This window comes from Mauremys mutica, chromosome 7 (assembly GCF_020497125.1).
Source record: "Mauremys mutica isolate MM-2020 ecotype Southern chromosome 7, ASM2049712v1, whole genome shotgun sequence".
Classification (NCBI taxonomy): domain Eukaryota; kingdom Metazoa; phylum Chordata; order Testudines; family Geoemydidae; genus Mauremys; species Mauremys mutica.
The window spans coordinates 43,163,622-43,177,786 of record NC_059078.1 but is presented as its reverse complement, the minus strand read 5'-3'; positions in this window follow the sequence as shown (position 1 = coordinate 43,177,786).

Below are 14,165 nucleotides of genomic sequence, written 5' to 3'. Positions count from 1 at the left end.
ACAACTCTGCACAATTTTTTTTTCAGTTTCCTTTTGCCTACACTGAGGCTGTATCTTTTTTCGCTTTGAGAGCAAATCAATTTCAGATAAGTGTTCCAAAATGTTGTGTAGCAGATGTTCAGTCAGCAATTCCAACTGGGCTGGAAATCTCACCACAACTACCTTTGGGTGGTGTCTTAGTACATCTCCTTGGCCTGGTCTACACTACGCGTTTAAACCAATTTTAGCAGCGTAAAACCAATTTAACGCTGCACCCATCCACACAACGAGGCCCTTTATATCAATATAAAGGGCTTTTAAAACCAGTTTCTGTACTCCTCCCCGACGAGAGGAGTAGCGCTGAAATCGGTATTACCATATCGGATTAGGGTTAGTGTGGCCACAAATCGACGGTATTGGCCTCCGGGAGGTATCCCACAGTGCACCATTGTGACTGCTCTGGACACCAATCTGAACTCGGATGCACTGGCCAGGTAGACAGGAAAAGCCCCACAAACTTTTGAATTTCATTTCCTGTTTGGCCAGCGTGGAGAGCTGATCAGCACAGGTGACCACGCAAAGCTGATCAGCACAGGTAACAATGCAGTCTCCTGAGAATCGAAAAAGAACTCCAGCATGGATCGCACGGGAGGTACTGGATCTGATCGCTCTATGGGGAGAGGATTCCGTGCTAACAGAACTCCGTTCCAAAAGACGAAATGAAAAAACATTTGAAAAAAATTTCCAAGGCCATGATGCAGAGAGGCCACACCAGGGACTCAGTACAGTGCCATGTGAAAGTTAAGGAGCTCAGACAAGCCTACCAGAAAACCAAAGAAGCAAACGGAAGGTCCGGGGCAGGGCCAAAAACATGCCGCTTCTATGCTGAGCTGCATGCAATTCTAGGGGGGTCCGCCACCACTACCCCACCCCTGTCCGTGGATTCCGAGGTGGGGGTGGTAATCACAGCCATGGCTGAGGATTCTGCGGACGGGGAAGATGAGGAGGACGAGCTTGTAGAGAGCACACAGCACTCCGTTCTCCCCAACAGCCAGGAGCTTTTTCTCACCCTGACGGAATTACCCTCCCAGCCCTCCCAAGCAACTATCCCAGACAATGAAGCCATGGAAGGGACCTCTGGTGAGTGTACCTTGTAAATATAAGACGTGTTTTAAAAGCAAGCGTTTTTTAATGATTAATTTGGCCTGAGGACTTGGGATGCATTCACGGCCAGTACAGTTACTGGAAAAGTCTGTTAACATGTCTGGAGATGGCGCGGAAATCCTCCAGGGACATCTCCATAAAGCTCTCCTGGAGGTACTCCAAAAGCCTTTGCAGAAGGTTTCTGGGCAGCGCTGCTTTAGTCCGTCCTCCATGGTAGGACACTTGACCACGCCATACATGTAGCAAGTAATCTGGTATCATTGCATGACAAAGCCTAGCTGCGTATGATCCCGGTGATTGCTGGCATTCAAGCAACATCCGTTCTTTATCTCGCTGTGTTATCCTCAGGAGAGTGATATCGTTCATGGTAACCTGGTTGAAATTCAGGAATTTAAGTAAGGGGACAGAGATGGCCATTCCTACTGGGCTGTTTGCCTGTTGCTTAAAAGAAATCCTTCCCTGCAGGTAGCCAAGCGGGGGGAAGGGGTGGGGGGCGCGATTGGCGCTGCTTTTTTCCGCGTTTGGCTAGCAGGGATCTTTCCTGCTACCAACCATGCGGTTGGGGGGGTGGGGTGGAAAGGGGGGTGTTTAGCAGTGATCTTCCATGATTCCAGCCACAGGGTGGTTTCTGCTGCTGCACGTTAACAGGAAAGAAGCAGCACTCAATGGGCTTTGCTTGCTATTTGGGAAAGGAGGGAGCTGGATAGATGAAGGCTGCAGAAGATGAAAGACAATGGCTTACCATGGCTGCATGCAAGCAAAATTCTGATGCCCGGACCTGCGTCTGTGATCTGTAACACCAAAGCCGCAGGCACTCATTTAAGAAGCAAAATGCCACCTTGTAGTGAAGAGACATGTGCTATGTAAGGTGAATAGTGTTGTTCACCATGAAAGAGTATGACCATTGTTCTCTAAAATGTATCTTTTTAAATACTTCTCTTCCTTTTTTCCCTCTCTTATGCAGCTGCAAATTTTTCAAGCATCCCTATTCCGTCCCGAAGGCTATCTCAGATAAGGCGGCGGAAAAAAAAGACGCGAGAAGAAATGTTTTCGGAAATAATGGAAGTGACCCGCAATGAAAGAGCGCATCTGAATGAGTGGAAGGACGTGGTAGCAAAGTACAGGAAAGATGCCAATGACCGTGAGGACAGGAGGGACCAACGTGAGGATAGGAGGGATGAACGTGAGGCAGGAGAGACGCTCGAGATGAGAGGAGAGATGCTCGAGATGAGAGGTGGCGGCAGGAAGATCAGCGGTGGCAGGATGCAACTCTGGGGCTGCTGCATGATCAAACTGACATGCTCCGGCGTATGGTGGAGCTTCAGGAACGGCAGCAGGATGACAGAGTGCCGCTGCAGCCCCTGTATAACCACCCTCCCCCCTCACCATGTTCCTTAGCCTCCTCACCTGCCAGACGAGTAAGAACTCGTGGGGGTAGGCTCCGTGCACCCGCTCACTCCACCCCAGTGGACAGCCCAACCAAAAGGCTCTCATTATTATGAAATTATGAAATTTTTATAGTGGCCTTTTACTTCCCTACTATTCTCCTCCGAAACCCCACCCAGGCTACCTTGTCAGTTCTGTCCCTCTTTTTATAATTAAGTAATAAAGAATACATGATTTTTAAATGAGAGTGACTTTATTTCCTTAGAAAGCAAGCAGTGATCGAAGGGCGGGGGGTGTCTTACAGTGAATGAGTCAATCAAGGGTGGGAGGGTTTCATCAAGGAGAAAGAAACACAACAGTCAGACTGTACCCTGGCCAGTGATAAAACTGGTTTTCAAAGCTTCTCTAATGCGCACCGCTTCCTGGTGTGCTCTTCTAATCTCCCTGGTGTCTGGCTGTGCGTAATCAGCGGCCAGGTGATTTGCCTCAGCCTCCCACCCCGCCATTAAGGTCTCCCCCTTACTCTCACAGAGATTGTGGAGCACACAGCAAGCAGCAATAACAATGGGGACATTGGTTTGGCTGAGGTCTGAGCGAGTCAGTAATGTGCGCCAGCGCGCCTTTAAACGGCCAAATGCACATTCTACCACCATTCTGCACTTGCTCAGCCTGTAGTTGAACAGCTCCTGACTACTGTCCAGGCTGCCTGTGTATGGCTTCATGAGCCACGGCATCAAGGCATAGGCTGGGTCCCCCAGGATAACGACAGGCATTTCAACATCCCCAACTGTTATTTTCTGGTCTGGGAAGTAATTCTCTTGCTGCAGCCATTTAAACAGAGTAGTGTTCCTGAAGACGCGAGCATCATGAACCCTTCCTGGCCATCCCATGTGGATGTTGGTGAAACGTCCCTTGTGATCCACCAGTGCTTGTAGCACCATTGAAAAGTACCCCTTGCGGTTTACGTACTGGGTGGCCTGGTGCTCCGGTGCCAAGATAGGGATATGGGTTCCATCTATCGCCCCACCACATTTAGGGAATCCCATTGCAGCAAAGCCATGCACTATGACCTGCACATTTCCCAGAGTCACTACCTTTCGAAGCAGCAGCTTAGTGATTGCTTTGGCTACTTGCATCACAGCAGCCCCCACAGTAGATTTGCCCACTCCAAATTGATTCCCGACTGACCGGTAGCTGTCTGGCGTTGCAAGCTTCCAGAGGGCTATTGCCACCCGCTTCTCAACTGTGAGGGCTGCTCTCATCTTTGTATTCTGGCGCTTCAGGGCAGGGGAAAGCAAGTCACAAAGTTCCATGAAAGTGCCCTTCCGCATGCAAAAGTTTCGCAGCCACTGCGAATCATCCCACACCTGCAAAACTATGCGGTCCCACCAGTCTGTGCTTGTTTCCCGGGCCCAAAATCGGCGTTCAATGGCTAGAACCTGCCCCATTACCAGCAGGATCTCGAAAGCACAGGGGCCCGCAGTTTGACAGAATTCTGTGTCCATGTCCTCATCACTCTCGTCGCCGCGCTGCCGTAGCCGCCGCCTCCTCGCCTGGCTTTGCAGGTCCCGGTTCAGCATTGACTGCACGAGAATGCGCCAGGTTTTTAAAACATCCATGATTGCTGTCTTGAGCTCAGCAGGGTCCATGCTTGCCGTGGAATGGCGTCTGCACAGTTCACCCAGGAAAAAAGGCGCGAAACGGTTGGCTGCTGCTGCTTTCACGGAGGGAGGGGTGAGGCTGTACCCAGAAGCACCCACAACAATGTTTTTTGCCCCATCAGGCACTGGGATCTCAACCCAGAATTCCAATGGGCTGGGGAGACTGCGGGAACTATGGGATAGCTACCCACAGTGCAACGCTCCGGAAATCGATGCTAGCCTCGGTACATGGACGCACACCACCGAATTAATGTGCTTAGTGTGGTCGCATGCACTCGACTTTATACAATCTGTTTTACAAAACCGGTTTCTGTAAAATCGGAATAATCCTGTAGTGTAGACGTACCCCTTGACTATAACCAGGCACCGCAAAAAGCATCCAAAAAGAAAAAATGGTTTACAGTGATCCTAATCTACAATCAAAAAGTAGATATGAAAAACATGCAGTGTAGATGGTGACCATGGGCAACTTTTAAAAGGAGTCACTAAAGCAGTGCATGTTAACTTTCATCTGCTCAGTCACTTGTTTCAGTTGCACATTGACTAAAACAGTATAGTTTGGATTTTGTGCTGGATTTCCTCAAAATGGAGAAGAGGATGGATACAGAGCTTTGGTGCAGAACCATCACTAATTGTGCTTGGTTTACATCATACTTCCAGTCAATTGATAATATTTAGTGCTTTCTTTGTATATTGACCTGTTTGCTCTAACTGTAAGCATGGAATGTGGTCACAGGAAGGTAACAGTCAACACAGTCCTACTGGATTCTTTTTTTCGAGGATTGTTTCAAAAAAATCTACAGCTAAGGATGGGAAGGAAAAATAAAGTTCTTTTTGTGGAGAAATAAATGTGAACAGGCTGTGACTGCAACTCCTTTCCAGCTGCTTTTGCAGTAGTTACATGTTTGAAAGAAAAAGCAGTCTTGCTCTGAACTGCCACTCTTCCCCCTTAGCTGGAATAGGAGCTATACCTCCTTAGAGCAAGAATGACTTTCTCACTTCCAGTGCTTGGCCTGGCTGAAAATAGCATGGTCAGATAAGTACAATAGAAAAACATTGCTCCTTTCCCACTTCCCAACATCTTGAGTCACTCCTACTCTCTAAAATTGGCTACTTCCATCTTTCCAGCAGTGCTATGGTCATAAATCTATAGGTTGGGAAAACACTGTTTTCTGCAGCCACCAGTTATGATGATGCCAGGGCAATAAACTCTGCCTTCAAGATACATATGCTCAAGTCCCAGTGCATTCAAAGGCAGTTTCACAGGCATAACCAAGTACAGAGATCCTGCTTCTCTTGCCTTGGTCCTTCTGCACTTATGCACACCTGTGCAAATAGTGTGCAAAATACTACTCAAACGATACTGATTTTTATAACCGCTTTGGATGGGTGTAAATGACTACACAAGGTGCCAGACAGTGGAGAACTAGACTCAGCAACTTCAGCTACATCTTTTGCATAGCTTTATATTTGAACTCATAAGTCAAAGTTGCTAGTAATTTAAAGAACAAGAAGGAAGAAGTCAGAAACACCGAAAACTTCACCATCTAAAATTCTGTTCTGTTTTTTTAAAACACATTTGAGAAGAGGTGGAGCATTAAAATATAAGCTCAAGTATTTTGTCTGTAGGAATACATTGTTTGCTGTGTTGGCTGAGTGAAAAGAGCAACATCTTAGCTAATACTTGGTAATCTGACTGGTTCTTCCATTCTCTGTCTATACCAACAGTGCCCAGGCAAGTTTCTATCATGGGAGTGTTCAAAGCTGAATGGTGAAACTGAAGACTAGTACTTATGCATATGAAAGAATAACAGGTGGTGGTCTGTGATGCCCCTACATATTGGGGAAAAAACAATTTTCTGATAAAGTCATATTTTAAAAGACCAGTTTTGTTGTAAGCATTAAATGCTATATTTAATAATGCACAAAGGCAACTGGCTTCTGTATTTCAAAGTCTTGAAGCAAAAGATTTAACACTAATTTGAACACCTAAAATATATATATTCTGTTTAATGGAGTTGAACTTTCAAAAAGTGTTTATAATAGGTGGTCCATGATTCAGGGTTTGATCCTGTAATGCCTCAATCCCACAATGTGGAGAAATATACGCCATGCTCAAAACAGTGAAGTTACACCCTGTTGTGCATAAATGTGTGTTACATGCAAAATTAGTCACTTTTGGGGATGGGGGCCACTGAGGGTGGCCAACACCAATGGACCCTCATTTACAAAGTGGGAATGAATAAGAAACGCCATCTTTAAATACATTCTACTGTTAGGAGCATTATAGACAGTATTTACAGTGATCCATCCACAAGTGGGCAAAGTAGCTCTGTTCTGAGGTGAGCAGATCTCCTTAGTTCTTCTGCTACTGACCTCCTTTCATCCCTATCCATAACTGAGCCTTTAGAAAGAAAGTTTCTTCCTTTTATCAACTTTCTAAAAGCTAGTCTGAATTTTCTTACTGTTATAATGTGTTTTAAAGGAAGGTCCAAATCCTGTGCTTTACCTAATTACAGGTAGCACTGGGAAAGCAAAGGCAATGCAAGTTCAGCTTCTACTTTTCATGACAAAGTTTACAGATCTCAGCCCTGAACTATCATCTCTTCTCCACTGCTCAGATCCCTGACCACAGTTTTCTTTGGGGAAAAGAAGCAGTTTACCCTCTTTGCCTTAGCATAGCATGATGTAATATGTGTGTCATGACTCCAGACATTTTGAAGGCATAAATCCATCTTCTAAGCTGAACTTGCTGGGTTGAGTTCAGCAAACTCAAACATGACTGCTGTAGGCTGTTTCAGCTTTCTGCCCCACCCTTCTTACTGTGCAAACTTACACAGACTGGAGTTTCAAAGCCAGTGTTCCTGCTGACTAATAGGCTGATTGGAGTATACTTTGCATGTGTTACCTTGTTTGACTGATACTAAGCTTTTAATACCAGTAAATTTACTGCCAGTAAAAAAAAAAAAACTAATAAACTTTTCATGACTCAGCCTGCCACTGTCATAAAATAGTATTTACTAAAAAGAGACTAGACTATCACTGTGTTCCTGTCCGAGGAATGGGCTGAATGAGACAGCACAGAGAACATAAAAACTAAGAACGATATTATTAATCACAAATATGATATGAAAAAGATTCAGTGGCATCTAATCCCAGAAGTCTTTTAGGTCAGGCCTAGAGCCCAAAATAGTAGCAAACAAATAGGATGTAGAAGTGGTACTTAGGAAAGAAATTTCATTTGGAAGCATGTGATGCATAAGGTAAGCTGGGCATTACAGAGGGTCAGAACTATTTGTTAAGATTACACAGCTGTGAACTGTTGACTTAAACAATCCCTTATTCAAACTGGGGTGTGTGACTGGTCCCTTATATTGTTTCCATTCTGAATGAATGGCTAAAACATTTTAAACAGGAGAAAAACTAAATAATGACTAATGCCCTTCTGGGATGGATGTTCAGCTAAATAATAATTTGTGCTAAAATTAATAGAGATTCCTCAAAATGTTCATGAACACCTAGTAGCAATCTGAATATTAATGAACAACAACTATGGTACCATGAATCACAGTGAACTGAATACAACTGTTATCCATGAAAATAACTTGTGAATTAGATAGGTTTGGTATGTTGGGTTTTTTTTCCCTCACACTATTTGAACAGCCTTATTATTTAATCAGACACCATCAATCAGCAGCAGTCCCCTGACTGCTGGCACCCTTGATGTGTGGCAGATCACACTTAGCCAGTAAATAAAAGGTATACATGGCAAGTGGGAATTGAACGGCTCAGGTGATTAGTTATGGGCAACAGAGCCTATAATGCATCTCAGGTGAATAATAAGCAAAAAGTTGTTTTGTGGCCTAGTATTAAGTTCTTTGGTGGTCTCAGTCAATTTCCCAGTGAATATTCATCCAAATCATAACCATCAACAGTACCATAAATAGTGCTGATAGTCTCAGCAGCAATGACAATTAGAGAATCAGTCCTTACCTCTAGCCAGGACAGGGGCACACTTGTGTTTCATATCCAGAAGTGTGAACTGCCACTTTATATACTGTCTTGTTCTGTAGATAAATAGGAATTCAATTTTCATTTCCTTTTAGCAGAATTAAGATCAAAGAGAATTATTGCAAGACAAACAAAGCAAAAGTGACATTCAAGTGACACCATCATAGGACCTAATCACATCAGACACGCCATCAGGGGCTCGTACACCTGCACATCTACCAACGTAGATATATGCCATCATGTGCCAGCAATGCCCCTCTGTCATGTACATTGACCAAACCGGACAGTCTCTACGCAAAAGAATAAATGGACACAAATCTGACATCAGGAATCATAACATTCAAAAACCAGTGGGAGAACACTTCAACCCCTCTAACCACTCAGTGACAGACTTGAAGGTGGCAATTTTGCAACAAAAAAACTTCAAAAACAGACTCCAAAGAGAAACTGCTGAACTCGAATTAATATGCAAATTCGATACAATTAACACTGGCCTAAACAGAGACTGGGAATGGTTGGGTCATTGCACTAATTGAATCTATTTCCCTATGTTAAGTTCTCCTCACACCTTCTATGGGCCATCTTAATTATCACTTCAAAAAGTTTTTTTTCCTCCTGCAGATGATAGCTCATCTCAATTGATTAGACTTTTCCTGTTGTTATGCATACTTCCACCTTTTCATGTTCTCTGTATGTATAAATATCTCCTGTCTGTGTGTTCCATTCTATGCATCCGAAGAAGTGAGCTGTAGCTCACGAAAGCTCATGCTAAAATAAATTTGTTAGTCTTTAAGGTGCCACAAGTACTCCTGTTCTTAAAGCAAAATAAGACTGGCTACATTCCTGAACACCATAGCTCCTCCTGCAGCAGTCACAAAAATGTAAAATCAACTAGGAATAGGACTGTGGTCAATTTCAGAACTGCACCAACACACACCCTTCCTTGCTGTGCTATAACCTTCACCACTTCATGCTGTCTTTGCAAACTAGCATTGTAATAAGGGGAAGTGTCACAGCAATGCTGGTCAGCACAGACACTAACAATTTGACAGCAGGCAGAGTGAGACCTAGTAGAAGGGTATGTGCACTGTGGAGTTTTAATCGTACCAGGAAGTCTTTTTTTAAAAAAAAGCTTTAAAAAACTCTTTTCATGAACATAGATTAAACACAGGTTGCAGTATTGTCAGCCCCAATATTCAGCATCATGAGAACCTAAAAAAAAAAAAAAAAAAGAGCCTTTAACAACCCAACATTTTAGGTTCTTTTTATTGTCATCCTGGATTTTGATCCTTTAAGATCCACTTGGGTCATGTTTTCAAGCTTTCCCCCCCCCCCCCCCTCACAATTCTGAACACTAGAAACATACTTTTTTAAAATTAAAAAAAATTGCTTATACAAAATATGGAGGCATTTATATACTTGGATCTGAAATTGAGAATCTCTTAACTCTTGACCTATATACCTCAACAGACAGGGAAAACTAAAGCCATGGTGTTTTGGTTTTGGTTTTTAATTCCTAGTATCTATTGAACTTTATTCAATTGAAAAATCTGATGCAAACATAAGCTAAAACATGAAGATTATGTCTCTGATCCTGCAACATGTAGCACATGAACGGAATGCCTCTACCTGTGATCTCTGCTGACATCAGTAGCCGTCTGTGCAGGCACAGCACTCTACACATTGAAGAAGCAAGGCCTAAAAAAGGTAGAAACAACTGATTCAAGTGCAGATCATGATAAAAGACATGCTGACTAATACAAAGAAAAACAACTTCTTAAGTCAATATCAAAATTAAAACTTTTTTTTAAAATTTCATATTGCTGTGGAGGGATCCCCTAAAGCAGAATTCAGCTTCACTCAGTCTCTCAAATGGATGTGGCAGGCTGACTTTATTAAATCAATGAATCCTGCCCATTATGCATCTAACTCTCAGCGCTAACCCACAAACATGCTTTTGGAGGTAAGTATGAGAAACTGAAGGAAAAATCTGTGTGTGGTAAATGGGGGTTCCTGCAGAAGACTCCAACATTCTAAAGCCAGTTCGTTAAAACTATAATCATTTTTCTGAATACTTCAAAAATAAATACAGAAGATAAAAAACAACAGATTAGTTCAGAAAGTATTCAGCCTCCCTACTTTTGCTGTTCTCATTAATGGAAATCCCCATAATTTTTAGACGAGATTGTAGCAGGCTCCTCCCTCTGTCACTCCCTTCCCCTACCTCTGTGAACAAAGGGGAAGTGAGAGTAGGCATTTGTTGCTTAGACTTGGGAAACAGAGATCAACAGAAGCTCACCCTCCAGCTGCATCATGGGGCTCGGTGAATAAAAGTACAACTGTAACTGCCACATTTATTTCTCTGTTGTGAATTGACACTTGTCCATACATAATCATGTGTATCAGTAAAACATCTTTCCTTAATTTGAATTGGAGTCCTTTGGCCCCATGAAAAATATACAGTATTAGTCCAACTCAAAGGAGTTAATCACACAACTTTGGAAAAGTGCTGGGTATTGATAGTGGATTGGTGTGTCAGGAAGCTCATTTTTATTCTTATTCTCAGCTGTGAATCTTTTGCTGTCACTTTTCTGTAGAAAATTTAATTTCTCATTTCTTTCCATCTACTTGTAAAATGGCTTGTAGCCATACCACCTTCTACCGTGACCCTGTCAGATTTCACATGCTGAGCAGCCTCAGGCAAGGTGAGTGTTTTGGATGTGAAATCTCTAAAGAAAACCCAAGTACTTTTAGCATTAAATCAATGCCTCAGCATGGTGCAAGGTGCATTGTGCTACCTATGGTGCAGTCTGACAGATGCAATGTAAAACCACAATTGTCACCACTTAAGGTGATAAAAAAAATCCCATGGTATACTTCACAAGAGTAGAACTATTAGCTCCAGTGTCTTGACCAAATTCCAGCTTGTATGATTACATTTTACGTCTCTGATTTTCCCCTGTATTCTCAATTACATACACCATACCTGGCTGCTGACCTAAAAGTTGTAGTGGAGTGCTGTATGCTGTTCAACAATTGCTGGTTTTCACACCATGACCATTTGTGGTCAGCAAAGTGATTGTACAAAGGTAAATATGTTAGTAATGCTTTCTAAATTGCTTTGGAATCTACCCAGATGAGACTCCTCTCCTGGTTCTCCTCCTACCTCTTTAATCACTCTTACAGCGTGTGCTTTGGAGGATCATCCTCCTTTGCCCTTCAATTTTCGATGGGTGTTCCACAGGACCCTGTCCTTGGTCCCCCTTCCATCTCCCTCTATACCTTACCTGTGAGTAATCTCATCCACAACCACAAATTCAACAACTATCTCTATGCTGTGTTGACTCATAGGTCTACCTCTCCAAGACTTATCTCCTGTCCAAAGTAAAATCTCGGCCTGTCTCTCCATTATCGTTATCACCTTGCAGATACACAGCCATCAGCCCAAGAGCAACAGGGCTAAAACATAGTTTTTGATCTGTCCTCCAAGTTCTCCCTGTTAACTCCTTTCTCAGTCATTGTAGACAACATCGCCATGCTTCCTGTCACTCAGCCCCATAACCTGGGCATACTCTTCCACTCACTCCTCTCTCTAGGTCCTCACATCCAGGCGTTGTCTAAATCTTGCTGGTTCTTTCTGCATCACATCTCTAAGATATAGCATTTCCCATCCATCTATTGAGCTAAAACTCTCATCCATGCCCTCATCATCTTGTATCTCAATTACTTTAAAATCCTTCTTGCTGGCTTTGGCAAGTGCAGTCTTGCCCTACTCACATCCATTCACAATGCTGTTGCAAAGATGACTTTCCTACTCAGTAACTTTGATCATGTCACCCCACTCTTTGCACCCTTCCACTGACTCCTCCTCCTCTATCGCATCAAACATAAGCTGCTTGTCTTCACTTTCAAGACCTTCACAGTCAATCCTCACACTATCATCAGTCAATCACTATCAAACTGTCAACAACAACCTTCAGTTGGCCCATGACTGCCAGTGTCTATTGCCTGCTTGTTAATTTTCAAACAAGCATCTTTGTGCATGCTGCCCTACATGCTTGGGATGTGCTTCACATAAACATCCACAAAGCAACCTCATTTATACCTTCAAATCGATAGACTGTCCTTTGCTATGATGCCTACAAACAAACAAACAAACAAAAAACAAAAAAACCTTGACAACAGTTAGGTTGCTGGTATACTAAGACCACTACCTATCATACTGACCAATACTGTCACATTGTTTCCTTCTAGTCCTCCATAAATTTGCCTGTATCCATCTATCATCTCTTTTCTTATACTTAGATTGTAAGCTCCTTGGAGTAGGGTCTGTGTTTGTGCAACACCTTGTACAATGGGGTCCTGATCCATGAGTAGGGCCCCTATGTGCTATAGTAATACAAACAAATATATACTGTAATAATAAATGTAAGAACATCATCAAAATCCATTGTTTAGTTTTCAGGTGAAGCTAGAGAAACAAACCAAAGTCACTAGGAAAAGGCAACTGAAAACATAATAAAATAAAACTAGAGTTTTAGAATCATTGGTGATTGGATTGGAAGGAACCTCAACTTGCTAAGGCCAAGAATTTGCTTTATTAAGTAGGAAAGATTCTACATTGTATTCTCCATGAGCCAATTCTTACTCAGTCCCAATGCAGGCAAACTCCCTATTGACTTTAGAGAGCGCTAACTGAGTAAAGACTTGAGGATTTATATTCAGAAGGACTTGAAAATCTCTACTCTTAATTTTATAAGCCTTGTGGAAATCTTATAGTCCAAAGATTAAGAAGCTATTTGTTTTAGAAAGGCTTATTTTAAAGTAATGGATACCTAACAGAGCTAGCAATCAAGTTTTTGTGCAACTATATAGTGCAGCCATAAAACAAAATGGATTCTCCCTGTGCATTTTATATTGCTTTAAATACCAAATTAATAAGAAATGATCTGACATTCATTATAAAATGCTACCCATTTTGATGAAGCTCATTGGAAGTACTGAAATCAGGAAACTCTCATTTGGACAGATTTGAATCATGGCTCTTGAATTTGTTTTCACTTTCACCTTTCATTTAATCCTTGTAGTTTTAGTTTTGTTTTACAGAAAAGTATCCATAAATTGCTACCATATAGAAAGTTCCATCTTATAAATTGCTTTGGAATTCTATGTGATAGCAGTGAGTACTACAAGTTACTTTTTATTGAGGTTCCAGTGAGACATACTAGATTTTAAAATAGAATTAAAAATTATGGTCCGTGGGTACAGTGTGAAGTTCCTGTGTCATAAACATGAACTCTTTGATTATACTTTCAAACTTTAGAATCTCATCACAAGATTTAAAAACATGTAATTGTATGAAGATATGTGCAGTTTAAGATTTCATTTATGATAAAAAAAAGTTGTTTTTCAATCCTTTGTTCTGAGCATAGCTGTAACTATATGACATCGGCCCTAGTGCTCAGATAATCTTTCATATTTTTTCTTTTAAACTGTAAATTTAAATGTTACTTTTGATTATGCTCTTCATTTTGAAGTGGAATTGTGATAGAGGTGGTCTCTGCAATAGATTCAGAGGTCTTCAGACATTTTAGAAACTCTCAAGTTGTACCCTATGTACTTTTGGTAGCTATAGGCTGGGAAGGTGGATGGATGACTGGGATAAAATATCAGAAATTCAGGAGGAGGTTGACTGGAGCCAGTATACATTGGGTTTGACTTTCTGCTTGGACAGTACCTAATCTGCATGGTTTTGATCACCCTCAGTTCCCAGAATCTAGCCCAAAGAGAGCTGTAAATAAAGAAAATTAAAGATATGTATGTCCTATAGCTCCTGTACAGCCCTAGAGAGGTGAAAGTACATTGGATTTACTACTATTGAATTCAGTGAAAGTTTAATTGGAGAAGGATAAAGTCATTTAGGTGAAGATCTGACAAGGAAGTCCACTTTACTAAAGAAAAAGC